This window comes from Mus caroli, chromosome 12 (assembly GCF_900094665.2).
Source record: "Mus caroli chromosome 12, CAROLI_EIJ_v1.1, whole genome shotgun sequence".
Taxonomy (NCBI): Eukaryota; Metazoa; Chordata; class Mammalia; order Rodentia; family Muridae; genus Mus; species Mus caroli.
The window spans coordinates 105,632,229-105,648,719 of NC_034581.1; the positions used below are offsets into that span (position 1 = coordinate 105,632,229).

Genomic DNA, 16,491 nt, shown 5'->3' on the forward strand with positions numbered 1-16,491 from the left:
TGAGCCCCCCAGCCTCCTTTACACTGAGCCCCCCCCCAGCCTCCTTTACACTGAACCCCTGTCCCCAGCCTCCTTCCATTTATTTTCATTATTACCTTGTAGTTTCTGTGTATAAATAGTTAACTCCTTGGGTAATTTTATTCCTTAATAGTTTGTTCTTGTGGCATCTACTGTAAATAGAATTTTTTTTTCATCTTGGATTGTTGTTTGTCATGTATAAAAGCATTGCTTTTTTTTTCCTTTCTGTTTTGATATACTATAACTACTGAATTTATCTGTTGCTGGTAGCAGATATGTATTTTGTGGATTGTTTGTTTGTTTCTTTGTGACTCTGTGTAGCCCTGGATGTCCTGGAACTCAATCTGTAGACCAGGATGGCTTTGAACTCAAGAGATCTACCTGCTTCTTCCTCTCAAGCGCTGGGATTAAAGGTGTGCCCCACCACTGCCTGGCTTTTTTTTTTTTTTTAATGTGTATGGGAATTGGGCTTGTGTATCTGTCACTGTGTATATGTCTAGTACTTACAGAGGCCAGTAGAGGGCATCAGATTTTAGTTACAGATGGTTGGGGGTTCTAGGCATTTTTGAACCCAGATCCACTGGAAGAGCAACCAGTGTTCTTAACCTCTGAGCCATCTCACTAAGCCCTTGACATTCTTGAGTCATTTTACATGCAAATAGATACTTTGCATGCACTTTCCAACCTGATCTATCTACTTCCCTCTCCCTCCCCTCACCAGCCCCCTCTTTCTTTCTACCTAAAGACTGCATCTTCAAGTATCCAAGATAATATGAAGCTCACAATGGAGGTGAAGACCCCTTGTATTGCTTCTGATCTTAGAGGAACCTGTCAGTCTCTCACTGGTTCAGTGCTTAGCCTCTGCAGGGCCCTGGGTTTGATGGCCAGCATGAGTAGGGGTTTAGTGCAAAGCCTTAAAGGCTCTTTGTTATAGTAAAGAAGTTCCTGCTCTTGTCTGTTCCTGTTTGCTGATTTTGTTTTGTTTTCGAGTCAGGGTCTCTCTGTTGAGTCCTGGTTGTCCTAGAGCTTGCTTTGTAGACCAAGCTGGCCTTGAATTCACAGAGATCCTCTTGCATGCTGGGATCAAAGGTATGTGCCACTACTCCTGGCCTTCGTTTTCTGTTTTTAATCATAATAGGTTGTTGAAATTTGTCAAGTTCTTTTGTAGTTTCTGAATGAGCATGTATTTTTTTTCCTTTGTGCTATTAGAATACTGTGTTAGAGTTATGTGTGTGTGTGTATCAAACTCAGGTACTCATGCTTGCATGGCAAGCAGTCCTACTAACTGATGGGTTTCTCTAGCCCTAATGAGTGTGTGTACTGAATCTTCCTTGCATCCCCTGAGTAAATCCTGGCTTGTCATGTATGCAACCCTTTTAACAGATACTGGGTTCTGCTGAGGATGTTTGTGCTTATGTTCATAAGGGATATTGGTTTGTAATTTCCTCTTTCTGTGATATCTTTAGCATTGTTTATATAGACTAATACATTATATAGAATTTTGATACCTGGCCTCCCCTATCTCCAGTCATAGAAAATCCTAGGAGGATTTCAAAGCAGACTTGCTGATGATACCACATACTTTCTTATTTCCAATGTTTCTTTTTATGTTAATTATTAAGACTTATTTATTTATTTTATATATGTGAGTACACTATAGCTGTACAGATGATTGTGAGCCTTCCTGTGGTTGTTGGGAATTGAATTTTTAGGACCTCTGTTCGCTTTGGTCAACTCTACTTGCTCAGTCCCTGCTTGCTCTGGCCCAAAGATTTATTTATTATATATAAGTGCACTGTAGCTGACTTCAGACACACCAGAAGAGGGCATCAGATCTCATTACAGATGGTTGTGAGCCACCATGTGGTTGCTGGGATTTGAACTCAGGGCCTTTGGAAGATCAGTTAGTGCTCTTACCCGCTGAGCCATCTCGCCAGCCCATCTTCTTAGCATGACTGTGGTATTGGCTTTAAGGTCAAGAGTTCCCCTGACAGCTGGGAAGATCATGGCTGTCATTACCTTTATCACACGTGTCTACCTGGAGACTCAGGAAGGGTACTCTGTCCTTGATGCTGTGACAGGGCAAAGGTGTACTTTATTTATCTGGTTCTTCCTTTGTAGATAGCATTGGTGGAAGGCAGTCACTGAGATCTGTCTGGTGGCTGATCTGCCTTCAAGGATCCAAGATGGTTACACTCAGATGCCAGTGTGGTTGGAACGTCTAGATCAGGGTTTCCTTTTTCATTGTGGTCTCAGGTCTGTTGTTACCGATGTTGTTGATGGCATTGCTGAGTATGGCTGCTCAGAACTCCTAGACAGCAAGCTCTCTAAAGAAGCCTTCGGGAGTTAAGGGGTGGAATGCAGATGGGATTGTGCTAATGTGAAGAGTGTAAACCACCCACCAGTGTGTGTGACACTCAGATAGCACAGTGCTCTCTCTCTCAGCAGTAGTGTCAGCTAAGCCTTTGAATGGATTCAGTGCTGTGAATGAAGACTCTGAGTAAACTCTGGAGGGTCACCATTCATAGCGTGGCAGTCGCCGAATCAAATCTATGTGTCATTCCCTGCCAGGAGCTACTTTGCTCTTCTCTAGACCTACCCTGTCTTGCTGTGTCACCCAGGCTGCTCTTCCTGCTTCTTCCCTAAGTGGAGGGATCCCAGGTGGGCGGAGCCCTGGGGTGGGCTCAGCAGTGAGCCTCACTGTTACCTGTGACCAGAGTCTAAGAGTTTGATAGTGGTTTCTAGGAGCAGCTTTGGGTTTGTGGCCTCTTCCTGTGAGTTTATTTAGCAAGGTTACTCGAAACTCATGTTAAGAAATTTAAGGTAGTATTTCAGTTCTCTTTGGTTTTTCAAGTCAGGGTTTCTCTGTGTAGCCTCAGCCGTTCTGGAATTAATTTTGTAGACCAGGCTGGCCTATAGACTCAGAGATCTGCCTGCCTCTGCCTCACAAGTGCTGGGATTAAAGACGTGTGCCACCATGCCTGGCTAGTATTTCTGTTTGTTCTTTAAAAAGCTTCGTTGAGAAAATAATAGTGGAGCTGGAGAGATAGCTCAGTGGTTAAGAACACTGTCTGCCCTTCCAGAGGACCCAGGTTCAATTCCTAGCAACTACATGGTAGCTCACAACTGTCTAACTCCAGTTCCAAGGGATCTGGGGGGCTGGTGAGATGGCTCAGTGGGTAAGAGCACCTGACTGCTCTTCTGAAGGTCCGGAGTTCAAATCCCAGCAACCACATGGTGGCTCACAACCATCCGTAACGAGATCTGACTCCCTTTTCTGGAGTGTCTGAAGACAGCTACAGTGTACTTACATATAATAAATAAATAAATAAATAAATAAATAAATAAATAAATAAATAAATGGGATCTGACGCCCTCATACAGACATACATGGAGGCAAACATCAATGCATATAAAATTTTTAAAAAGGTAAAAAATAATAATAGTAAGCCTGTATATCATAAATTTCCTTTTTTCATGCAGATCATTCTAGGAGATTTCTTTGCTTGTTAGAATAAACTTGTGGCTGGTTTCTGCATAAAAGAGTGGGATATGTACCTGTCTGCACAGTTAGTGTGCATAAAGGTGCATGCATCAGCTCTGACATGGAAATCTCATTTTCTGTGGCTCTCGCCTTCTTAGCCTTTCTCAGCTGATGTCTGCAACAGTAAATGAGCAAAAGACCAGATGATGATGTCACAGAAGAATGAGGAGGGTGGAGATGAATAATGAAACTAGAAGTCTGCCTCTCACACCATAGTGTGTTAGAATCATGAGGAAAGAGTCATGTCTGCTTGTGACTGCCTGGGGAGCCCCAACACTTCTGTCTGGGAAGTCAGTGGTGCTGTTTTCCAAGCAGGTCATTTCTAGGCGTCTGACCTTGAGTGCAAAAAGCACGAATGAAAAACATGTTCTAGCCGGGCGTGGTGGCGCACGCCTTTAATCCCAACACTTGGGAGGCAGAGGCAGGCGGATTTCTGAGTTCGAGGCCAGCCTGGTCTACAAAGTGAGTTACTGCCAGGACAGCCAGGACTATACAGAGAAACCCTGTCTCGAAAAACCAAAAAAAAAAAAAAGAAAAACATGTTCTACTTTAAGTATGTGATACACCAGAAGGACTGATGGGAATCTCAGGGGCCCTGGGTCTTCTCCTTCTCTCGTGACTCCTGAGGTCAAGGACCTCTGATCTTATATGCTCTGTGGTCTCTTGCCACAGTGAGGTTACAAATGTAAGTTTTCAGTATGCTGTCTACTTTTCTTTTCTTTTTTAAAAAAAATTCATTAAATTTGCCAGTTTTTTGTAATGTCATATGGGACAAAATGCCTGCTCTCTGTAAGCCTCTGGCTGTTATTGGATGCCATGTTCTTCTTTGCCACTGTTACCTTCAGAGTCTTCTGTACCACAGTGTGGTGACTGTGGCCCAGGGCTGACCAGTGTGGGCCAGGCTTGGGTAGTTAGTCTCTGCGGAGGACAGTAACTGAGGTGTAAGGTCAGCGGCTTCCCCATAGTTGATGCCATGTTTTTCGCCTGCCTTATTCTGTAGTCTACGCAGTACCCGGAGCTTTGCCCAGCTCAGCTTGCCTTATTTTTGGATTCTGGTTCTTACAGCATGGCTTGCTGTATATCTGTATTAGTGTAGATGATGTTTCGATTTTTCCTAGAGTTCTTAGGAACTACTTCAGGTTTTAGTCGCGCTTGGAATGAACCCTATCAGAAACGGTTTACCCTCCAAGAAGCTTTCTCAGTAGCCCTCCTTGAAACCACACCTTCATATGTAAAGCTTTCCCTTCTGGTTTTCTAGGCATGACTTTTTTTTTTTTTTTAATAGACATTGAGATATGACCTCATTTAGCCTAGGCTGGCCTTGGACTCAGTGTAGCCAAGGACCACCATGGAGTTCCTCCAAGTGCTGGGTATACACGTGTGCCATCACACCCAGCTGCTTGGTTTTGGGGTTTTGTTTTTGTTTGTTTGTTTGTTTGTTTGTTTTGTTCTGTTTTTCAAGACGAAGTGTTACTATGTAGTCCTGTCTGGCATGGAACTTGCTATGTTGACAAGGCTGGCTTCAAACTCACAGATCTCTCCCTGTGTCAGCCTCTGCCCCTGAGTGCTGGGACCAAAGGCATGCACCATGCCCTGTTTATTTAATGGAACTGTTTCTGGGTGTTGAGCATGTATACTATGCGAGTGAGCAGAGGCTGGAAAGTTGGGGTAGATGGGTAATCTGTATGTTAACTTTGGATTTAGAATATAAATCCAGATGGACCTATAGCAACAGCCACCCCTTGGAATCATTGTTTTTCTTCTGACTGCTTTCTCGCTGCTGTGACCAAAGACCAGACAAGAAGCAACTTAAGAAACAAAGTATTTATTTTAGCTAATGATTTAAGGATACAGTGTATCATGCAGGGAAGAGATGACTGCTGGTGCTCAGGGCTCCTCTGTGTTTCCACTGTATTCACTCCAGGGCCCCAGGTCCAGGTGCTGGTGTCACCCGCACCAGCTAAACCTCTCGGAAACTCCATCACAGACAGACCCAGAAGCGTGTTTCTTAGAGTTTGGAATTGAGGGCTGGAGAAAGCCTGGAGTGCTATCAGCAGGGCTTAGTGGGATGCTGCTGGGAAGGCGGATGGAAAAGGTGTGCTCTGAACTTCCAGGAGGCTGTCCATGCTCTAAAAACTCGGGTGCGGCTGAATTCAAAGGCAATAAGCTGTCTGGAATAGGAATTCTATCTATCTATCTATCTATCTATCTATCTATCTATCTATCTATCTATCTATCTAGAGATGAGGTCTCTCTATGTAGTCCTGGCTGTCCTGGAGCTCTCTATGTAGATCAGGCTGGCCACAGAGACCCTCCTAACTTTGCCTGCCTAGTGCTGGGATTCAAGGCATGCCTCCATACCTAGGGAATTTAAGAAGACTTAAGACAGCACACCATCAAGGCTGGCATGCTTACTGTTACTGCTCTTACTAAGATCTACAGTAGGGAAGAGCAAAGATAATGTGTGTAGTTTGGTAAAGACAGAGTTTGAAGTTGCAGGGGAGGGTGGTGTGGAAGAAGTAGTTATGCCTGTTTACAAGATAAGCACTATCAAAGAATCCTCAAAATCCGCACTAAGACAGTAGAGGAGAGGTGCTCTGAGAATAGACCCAGCCCATCAGAAGAGTGGTCATTAGTGAAAAAGAAAATGCATTTGAAAGAGAGACTGGATGGCTAATGCTGAGGAAGGAGTTCCTGCTTGGAAACACACCTCTAGAGAAGTGACTTCCCAGGTTCAACCATCAAGGCACAGAGAAGCTAGGATACCTGTGGAGAAGGGGCCAGACTGTATCCTCAGCTGGCAGCAGGACTTTATTGTCCACGTGGTTTTCAGACATGAAAAAATGCATGATTATGAGGTAGTAGAGGCAGCTTGCACCAGGGTTCCGGAAAGCTGCTGGAGTCAAGCCAGGTCTGGTAGGGTTGGAGACCCTACAGTGAGGCCTCAAGAGGTCACGGTGGGAAGTTATGATGGTAAAGCCTAAACTACACCCAAGACCCCGAGATGCTGGAGCTGCCAGGACCATGACATGTCTCCTAAGAACAGTGGCAGCCACAGACTGAAGCCTCCGAGATAGAGAGGGGCCCTGTGTGCTGCAGGGGCACCGCTGAAGTCTGGTGCTACTCAATCCAGTGGGAACTGAGAGCCCCGGTCTGCAGGGAGCCTTGAGAGCCTTGGGATTTGATGTGTGCCTGTGAAATGGTGATCTTGCTTTGGCCTGATGTCTCCCTGCTATGCCCCAGTTCTCCATTTTGATATGGGAAATGTTTATTTTGTGCCATCGTATATTGGAGCTAATCTACCTTTATTTTATTATTATTTTTTTTTTAGCATAGACATATAGTTAAGAGATTGTCTTGAGCCTCAGTCATTTGAGCAATTGTGGAACTGTTAAAAGACTATGGGGAATTTTAGAAATGGAAGAGATGGACCAAACATCATATCTATTTATTTGTTTATTTATTTATTATTTATTTATTTTTGTTTTTCAAGACAGGGTTCCTCTGTAGCTTGGCTGTCCTGGAACTCGGTTTGTAGACCAGGCTGGCCTCAAACTCAGCCTGCTTCTGCCTCCCGAGTGCTGGGATTAAACCACCTGACTTTGTTTGTTTGTTTGTTTGTTTCATTCCGAAGAGTTTAATGTCATCTCATGACCGTCATTGGAAACCCCCCAGACTTCTCTGATGGAAAGTATGGCTTCCATGGGGACTTCCTGACCAGATTTGCAGGCTGCCTTCTCAGGCTTGCTTCATAGCAGCTTCTCTGAATGGGTTGATCTGGTATTTCTGAATTCTGACACATTCCACCTGTCAGAATAACGACAAACCTGTGGACCCTACTCCAGATCATTCCTATCAGGGAAGACCAGAAATAGGAGCTTGCTGATTCTTTGAGCAAGCATGATGGCATACACCTGTCATTTTTGGATGTGTGGAGTTGAGAAGTGAACCCAGGGCCTTATGTGTGCTGAGCAGCTGAGCTTCCTCTCCATACTGAACATTGTAATTAATATTCAGGAGGTGGAAATAAGAGGTTCATGAGTTTGCAGTCAGTCTGGGCTCCATTGTGAGATGCTGTCTTTTAAAAAAAAACAAAACAAGTCCCTGAGAGGCCATCCCAGCAGCTGACTGAAACAGGAGCAGATACTTAAACTCAACCAACCATTGAACTGAAGTTAGGGACCCCATGGTTGAGTTTGGGGGGAAGTATTGAAGAAGCTGAAGGGAGAGCAACCCCATAGGAAGACCAACAGTCTTAACTTACCCAGACCCCAGGGAGCTCCAGAGACTGAGCCACCAACCAGGATCATACAGGGGCCTGAGGCCCTGGCACGAGTATAGCCGAGGTTTGCCTGGTCTGCCTTAGTGGGAGAAGATGAACTTAATCCTTGAGGCTGCAGGGAAGGGGGAGGCCTGGCGGGGACACCCTCTCAGATGTAAGGGGGAGGAGGGATGGGATGAGGAACTGTGGTAGGGGGGACTGTGATGGGGGGGGGCAATGACTGTATTGTAAATAAATAAAATAATAGAAGTATTCTGAATTCAGAAGCATACCGGGCAGTACTTGGGTGAGAGACTGAGTGGTGCTGTAGCTGCCACGTCCTACAGTCTATGGGACGGGCAGTGTGAGCAGGTCCGTGTGCAGACCTGCAGGCAGTCAGGAGGAGGCTCCCACCAAGCAGTTGTTAGTCCTCTCCCAAGTCCTCCATTCTTGTCTTCACTTATTGCTTGGCTCCTGTGTTGCCAGCACATTTAAATTTGGTATGCCAGGCTTTATCTTTCAGACAATGCAATATCTTCTGTAAATCAGAAATAAATGGAACCCACAGATGGGTATCTGTCTTCTGTTCTTTGAAGGTCACTTGGCTAGATGTGATGGAGATAAAACTCTTAGACTGGCTGGTTTATGTCAACTGACATAAACTAGAGTAATCTGTGAAGAGGGAACCTCAGTTGAGAAGGTGCTCCCTCCCCTTACTGGCCTGTGTGGCATTTTCTTGATTGATGATTGATGGGGACTGGCCTACCTCACATTGGGCAATACTACCCTTGGGCTGGTGTTCTGTTATAGGAAAGCACGCTGAGCCAGCCATGAGGAGCAAGGCAGTAAACCCTTCTCTCCCTAAGTTGCTTTTGGTCATAGTGTTTTATGACTAAGACAAATGTCATATGACTTGGTTCTTACCAGCAAAAAGCTTGGAAAATACTTCTAGAAAGAAAACAGGAAAACACAAATAGATAGAAAGCGTCCATTTCCCCAGCCACTTAGTGACTGACAGTCAAGGCAAGAGTAGACGTGCTAGAAAGTGGCTTGTACTCATGGTACAGCCTCCAGCCTGGCTTTTTATAGAAGACAGGAAGTTTTTTAAAAGACAGCAATTCACTGTGTAGCCCAGGCTGCCTTGGAACTCACTCTTCTTGTAGCCTCCTGAGGGCTAGGATTGCAAGTGCTACCGAATGACTGAGATGGGATTCTCGTTGGGTATTAAAGCCACTGGAGGGACGGCAGGCCCTCAGCTTTTTGTTGCTTTCTTTTTGTTCAGATGATGCATGTCTGGGGATGTCCTGGGTCAAGGGTGGTGTGATGACTAACAGTGGATGCTGGGTGCAGTCTATTTTACCTCAGTGATCATGGGGCCAATGACTTCATCCACAATGTATGTTGTTTCTCTATCTACAAATAGAGACAACAGCACCCACCTCTTAGAGAGATGAGATGAAAAAAAAGTGTCTAAGTCATGTGTGGTGGCATATACTGCAATTCAGTACTTGGGAATCCAGGTAGGAAAACAGTGATTTTGAAGCCAGCATAGCAAATTCCTGGCCAGCCTTGGCTATGCAGTGATGTCCGGTCTCAAAATAAGCAAGTAAAATAAAATATCACTTAGCACAAGTGTTTAATTAGAACTAGTGGCCTTCCGGCACAAGAATAGTAATGGAGACTAGTGACTAACTTGAGACTCTAAGTAGATTATTCTTGCTAGGATTGGGGCTAAGAGTTAGAGCCAGTAGCTCTCCTGCTTATAGAACAGTCTGTTTCTCTCTGCCTTTGTAGCTTCATATTTTACAATTAATTAGCAGCAGAGTCTCTTGAATCCCAAACAGGCCTTGCACTCGTGTAGCTGAAGACAGCCTTGAGATGATAACCCTTCTGCCTCTCTACCTTTCGGGTGGTGGCATTATATATGTGGGCCACTGTGTCTGGAGGCTGAATCCAGGGCCTCGTGCGTGCTAAGTACATCTCCAGTTTAACTGCGTCTCTAGCCCTGCCTATTTCTCTTTGAGCGGCTGATGATGGCTACATACACCACAAAAATAGGCATTGATAAAATTCTTGTCTTTGAGGAGGGAACCCCATGAGGTTCACTGAAAAGGTGGTTGAAAACTCAGGAATAGCAGCACTTACTTGGCCTGTCTTCACAGACAGGGTCAGTCTTTACTGATTTCCCTATAGAGACTTGGACCCTTCAGTTCTCCTGAGTCTCCTTCAGATTCTTTACTCTCTAATTGACCTGGACTGGGAAAATAATTGGGACATTTTTATTGCATTGAAAATGACTATAAGTATCTCCCAAAATTTGCCCACTGTGGGGGCCTTCCAGTGACACAGTAAATGTGTGACCTATGCCCTTTCAGAGGGCTGAGAGCACAACAGTCTACAGTAACTAGCTTGTTCTTAATACTGGGCTCTGTGGTCCTATTTAAAACTTGTGTGAATTTTACACTCTGGTGTAAATGTGTATTTTTACTGTTACAAACACCTGAAATCTTCCTGTGTGCTGAAATGGATCTTTTAGGACAGGAGGTATCCTGTGTCTACCATAGAGTCCACACCTTAAACACGTACCCGCAAGGACTTTGACCTTCCTTGAGCACAGAAGAATCTGCACTTATGGACATGTCCCTATTTGTGTTCAGTTTTCTTTGGCCCTTAAGGGCATATTTACTTAAAAATTTTAGAAATTGGCTATTTGTTTTGTTCTCATGAAAAATTTCAGTCAATATACTGCCATTCCTTGTCAAGGGAACTGTGGCAGGCCAAGAGACCCGCCAATGCCTGGTTTGCTTGATGGCTCTTCTGAGATAGATGTACCATAAAAGGTGGTGAGCGGATACAGTTTCTTGAGATGTTAGAAATGTCTCAAGTGATTTAGCATGTGTGAGAGACTCTGACTTTTCTGCAGTAAGTGGTGTTCATGGAAATGATGGCAGGGGGAACAGAGTGCCTGTGTGGGACGTGTGCTGTTGCTCTGTGGGCTCTGGGACACCCAAACTCTTCAAGTAGAATTCCACACTAACTTCAGTGCCCCTGTGGGTGGTGCTGTGGTTGAAGGTGTAGCTGTTGGAGACCCGTCTGTCACCTTTGTGATTCCAGCCAGTGTTGCCTGTGCTGGAATCTGGGTCTTCAGTCTTGTTTTCCTGTGTCTGTCAGCCTCAAAGGCCATGGCCAGCCACGTGGCTGGTGTGTTTAGTGTCTTCATCCTTAGCAGTGAAAAGGCCAGTTCATGTGTTCTCTCCCACAGCCTCTTCCTTCAGACTCATTCTCCAGAAGGATTGTCAGCATCTCTGATGTACTGTCTCACTGGGATGCTGTGTGTCTGTCTGTGCGTGTTCACTTCCATCAGAGGCTAGATCAGCTGGTGTCTTTAGTTGTTCTATTAACACACTGTGGGCTGGCCAAGAACTCTCTAGGTAACAGACTGGTTTTGAACTCATGACCCACCTGCCAAGTGCTCATCTCTTGTCTTTAAGGGACACTTACGTTTTACCTGATCCCTATCTTCATAGTTCGAATTATTTAAAAGATCATTTGAGGGGTAGGGGACGTACCTCAGTTGGTACTGTGTTTGCCTAGTGTGCATAGAGTCCTGGATTCTATCCCCAACACTGCATATATTGAATGTAGTGACCCAGACCAATAATTCCGGCACTCAGGAGATGGAGGCAGGGGATTAGAAGTTTAATAATTCCTCGGCTACTTAGCAAGGTTGAGGCCAGCCTGGGCTACATAAGAACCTGTCTCAAAAACAAAGAAGCAAACAAACAAAACCCCACAGTCCATGCTCGGCTCCACTTACGTGGTCTGAAATCTCATTAGTGCCAGTGTGAGAAACCTTGTTCTAGAAATTATTCAAGGACATCCTTTCTTGCTTTTGTTAAATGTGTGACTCAGGGCTAATGTGTGTGTTTATTTTGAGACAGGGCCTCACTGCGTATGTAGCCCTGTCTGACCTGCAACTCATAGAGATCAGCCTGCCTCTGTGTCTTGAGTGCTGGGTTAAAAGTGTGTGCCATTATGCCTGGCCCAGGTTTAATGTTTTTGTGAGGTGAAGTGTTTCTGATAGAAAATTCTATCTTCAGTCATTAAGTGACTTCAGCATTAAAAATGTTTTTTCACATAGCAGGACTGGAGTCAGGGTGTGTGTTAAAACTGGTGGGGGTGAGGTGGAGGCTGGAGAGATGGGTTAGAAAGAGGTTCAGGGACACAAACCACTCTTGTAGGAGAACAACTGCCTCTCACTCTTAGCTCTAGGGGGCCCAACTTCTCTGGCTTCCACAGGTCCCTGCACTCATGTGTACATTCCTACCTGCAGAGACACATATGTTTATGCATATATGTGATAAAAATAAAATAAAGCTAGCAGAGGGAACAGGCAGTTAGAGCACCTGGGATAGAAGGCCAGATGTCTGTTACATTCACCTGGATATTTTCTTCCACGACTCTAGTCTACGGCAAAACTTAGATTAGTAAGCTGGGAATTTTTGAGTAGGTGCTATTAGAAAGATAATAAATTTCCAGCTGTGGTTCAAGTTCCCCAAGTGTGTTTTGAGCTTGTGCCCTCTGGGTTCTGCTATTGGTCCTGAGTGTTTATTGGCCTGCTGCTGGAGCACTGAGTATGTACTAGGCTCTGCCCTAAGTACAGTGTGTTCAGGAAGCCGTGCGGGCAGCTAGCTTGTTGCCACAGACAGAAGCCTACTAGCTCACTCCAGGACAGTGGCGGGGATTGGCAGGGTTGTGACAGACTGAACAGAGCTCCTCACACAGTTGATCTGTCAGCTAACGAGACCAGTAGAGGAGTGATTTTTGTTGTTTTCCATTTTATTTTATGTGTGTAGGTATTTTGCTTGCTTGTGCATCTGTGTACCCCATGCAGTGCCTCCAGAAGCCAGAAGAAAGCAACAAGATTCCCTGGGGCTGAAGATACAGACGGTCGTGAGCTACGGTATATATTGAATTGAATACAGTGGGGATTGAATTTGGAGCTCTGGAAGAGCAGCCAGTGCTGTAACCACCCAGCCATCTGTCCATCCCCAGAGGGAACTGTTTCACTGGAAAGTTACAGAGGGAGTGACTGGGCCAACTGAGACTACCTGGGTGTTCCATGATCGTTCCCTAGAATTCTGGTCACAACCAGTTGCTTCTGTCCACAGCCAGAAGGGCATTCCTCACTGACCCCTCCTCTTCCTGCCTGTTTGGTCCCTAGGGGCTGTATTGAATCCTGCTGTCACCCATCCGGTCCCTCAGTTCCCACGAGCCCTTTTGTCATGCTGGTGCTCTTCCCTCTCCCCAGGGCCACCTCATGGTCGACATGTGCTGTGCCCTACTACCCTGACACCATTTCCATTCTCTTAGATGCCAGCCTGCTGTGCTCCTGGCTCATCCTTCCTGTGGTGGGCCTGCCCCTGCACTCAGGCCTCCTGATCTGTTTGCTGCAGGGGCCTTCACTCTTCCCTCAGCACACTTGTGCGTCCATCTGCCTTACCTGTCGTCCTTTCCATCAGGATAGCGGGATGATTTACAGGGACCCGCCTTCCTTCCCGCAGAGTTGGGACTTTTGCATAGGGGATTTCTCTGTCATCTGTTTTTTTTTTTTCTTCCCCCTTTGGAATAAAAAGGGTGAGGAGTGATGAGGGGCAGGGACAGTGACTGCACCTCCTGGGAATTCTTTGATCCCAAAGCTGTCCTGTAGTTCTCCCTGTCTTCAGATGGGGAGTTGTACGATGTTAGAAGCTTTGAAGTTACCTTTCATCACCAACAAGGAAATGGAAAACTCAAGGCATTGTATTGCCATAATTACTCCAGCATACACACTGTGGACAGTAAAGTTGGGGTGCCGCACTTGTGTCATAGCTCAATGCTTGGTCTCCTTATGTGGGAGGTCAGGTGTCTGTCTGTTTACAGTGCTGTTTGTCTGGCTCCGTGTTGTGGATGGGCAAAGAGTCACTTCGTTTCTGTCCCCTCTGGCAGGCTGTGCTGTAGCATTATCAAATTTGAGAAGGAAGACAAGACCCTGGTGTCAGGAATCCTGAGGGGCTTCAGAGAGAAGAGACTGTGAGGCACTTCAGATGATTTGTGGGTGACAGATTGAGCTGAGGCTGGTCTTGGGTGGACACATATTTCATGAAAAAGGAGCTGGAGATAACGGAGATGATTTTCCTGCTGGGGAACTACACGTTCTGCATGTAATGACTGGCCGCTGTTTATACAGAAACTCTAGTCCTTGTCTTAATTTTTGTTTTTCTCAACAAGGTTTCTTGTATCCTTGGCCATTCTGCCCCTGTAGCTGAAGTTACTTTTGAACACATAGTTCTCTGCCTCCATTTTGCAAGTTAAGATTACAGGGTGTTCCACCACACCCAGTTTTGATCCTAGGTTTTTGGTTTGTTTGTTTGTTTGTTTGGTGGTGCTGGGGACTGACCCTCAGGCCTCGAGCATTCTAAGCAAGCACTCTACCACTGAGCTATGTCTCCAGCTATGAGACTGAGGTATGTCTCTAGCCTTCATTTTTAAAAAAGTCTGTGTCATTTAGAAACTGTATACTAAGTGTGGATGATTTTATGATTCAAATTTTAAAAAATTATTATTTTATGTATATACATACAAATGTGTGCCTACGTGCATGTCTTAGTACCTTGTGTATGCCTGCTAACTGTGGAGGCCAGAAGAGGGTGTCCGGTCTCCTGAAACTAGAGTTACAGTCGGTGGGGAGCCACCAGGTAGGTGTTAGGAGTTAAAGCTAGGCCCCCAGACAGATGAGGATTGTTTTTAAGACAGGTTTTCTCTGTGTGTCATCTGGCCCTTTCTTTTCTTTCAAATTCATGGCCTCTTTCTTTAACTGTTACATATGTGTATACGTGTGCGTATGTTTTCCTAGGTACACAGTATAACCTGTTTGGTGTGTATAATGTTACTTACATGCGTGCCTGTCCAAGGCTGACCATTTGGCATTGCAGAATCAATTACTGTGCCTTTCCCCAGGCAAGACCACGTTGCCTGTCTTCAGCTCTTGTCACTTGCCTATAGTGCTTTGTCTACGGTTGAGGCCAGAGGTCTTTCTTAATAATGTGGTTGGTTATGTAATGGTTGTGTCATGGTTTCTTGACTAAGTTCTATATGGTTGGACATGTTAGGTTGTTTCCAGTTTTCTCTACTTGACATAGTGCTGTGGTCTTCAGCACTCCTGTGACAGCTGCCAGGACACTGAATGATGTCCTCCTGTTTGTGTGCTGTTCTGCGGCATGCAGTCTCCTTCTTGCTTTAGAAGGAGCGAATGTTTTCATTTTTAACAGTAAAACTATTTTTAAAATAAGGCTTTGCATAGAGTCACTAAACATATATGCATCCCCATGAGAGTTGGGATCAATTTGGTATGTTCAAATTCTGGTCGTCTTGAAGTTGGTGTTTCAGGGAGGGAGGGAAGGAATGAGCAGCCAACAGCGAGTCTGTTAGAATAAAGAGCGAGAAGAGGAGGCAGACTCATGATGAGACTGTGAGCAGGGGCCGGCTCTCTTGCTGTATTTGCCAGGGCTCTGAGTGAATGGCATCCAAGTTAGGACTGGGTGAGAAAAGGGCAGGGGAGCCTTGTGCAGACCTGAGAGCAGAAAGCTTCAGGCACAAGGAGCAGGAAGTATGAGGACTGGAGCGAGAGAGGGAGAGGACAGGAGTGAGATGCTTGGCTTGGTGCTTGCTTGGCTCTGGTTTTGAGGCTGGAGCATGTGAGAAAGGAGTGCCTTCTGGGCTGAGCAGTTGTGTAGTACTGTTTATTCGACCAGGGATGCTGGAGACAGATGGGAGGAGGGAGAGGACACTGAGTTCAGGGTTTGACTGGCTAAGTTTGAAGAGCCTTTTGGGTGGAGATCATTGGTGATGGGGAAATAGGGGCTGGAACAAGGGGGAGAGGAGGAGGTGGCAAGGAGCAAGTAGAGCGAGCGGAAGGCGTGCTCTCTGTCTGCAGCTGTGAGGGGAAGGATAAGAATGGCAGGGGGAAGGCTTTCAGTTCATTGTAAACTCTGTGAATTTTTAATAAAGAACCTAGGGATTCATGTTAATTGAGTTGCTTCAGTGCTTCCCCTGAGGGTCTCCTCTCCTGTGCCGTGGGGGCTTTGTTGGAAAAGTTTGAGAAGTCGCTTCATTACTGTAGTCTGTTGTGTTAGTAAACCTCACCCTGGTGAGCGTTTAACCTTAAAGAGTCTGGGACTCACTTACCCATTTTGTTATCCCTAATAGAGGTTTTGCAGCTGCTCCAAATATCCCTCCAATTGTGCATCTTAATAGTTGCTTGGCAAGCCATTCCATTCTGCACGGGAGGGTCTACACGGCCTGCTGCAGTGGCCTTAGAGATGCCCACAGCCCTCCCAGGTAAGGACGTGGAGGGAGTGGGTCCTGCCTAGGCTGCAGGGCTCATGGCTCCCCATGGACAGTTTCCCGTGTTCTCATGTGTAATAGAGACACTGCTGCTCTAGTTCTGGCAGGGGCTCTGGCGAGCCAAGCACAGAGTTCTTAGCTACAATTTGCAATAGCTAATAGTCAGCAGTGATTAAAAGTTGTTCGCATAGCTTGATTTTCTTTTCTTTCCTTTTTTTTTCTTTTTCTTTTTCTTTTTTTTTTCTTTTTTTTTTTTTTTCCGAGACAGGGTTTCTCTGTGTAG

General features: G+C 45.5%; 1 protein-coding gene across 4 annotated transcripts in view; it reads left to right on the plus strand.

Annotated features, from left to right (window-relative positions):
• Positions 1–16,491, plus strand: part of Traf3 (TNF receptor associated factor 3) — a 102,994-nt gene that overhangs the window by 12,227 nt on the left and 74,276 nt on the right. The window contains exon 3 of one of the 4 annotated variants that reach the window (XM_029484674.1): positions 12,680–12,786. The exons of the other annotated variants lie outside the window; for them this stretch is intronic. The gene's annotated coding sequence lies outside the window, so the exon portion shown is untranslated. The remainder of the gene's footprint in view (positions 1–12,679; positions 12,787–16,491) is intronic. 4 annotated transcript variants of the gene reach the window in all.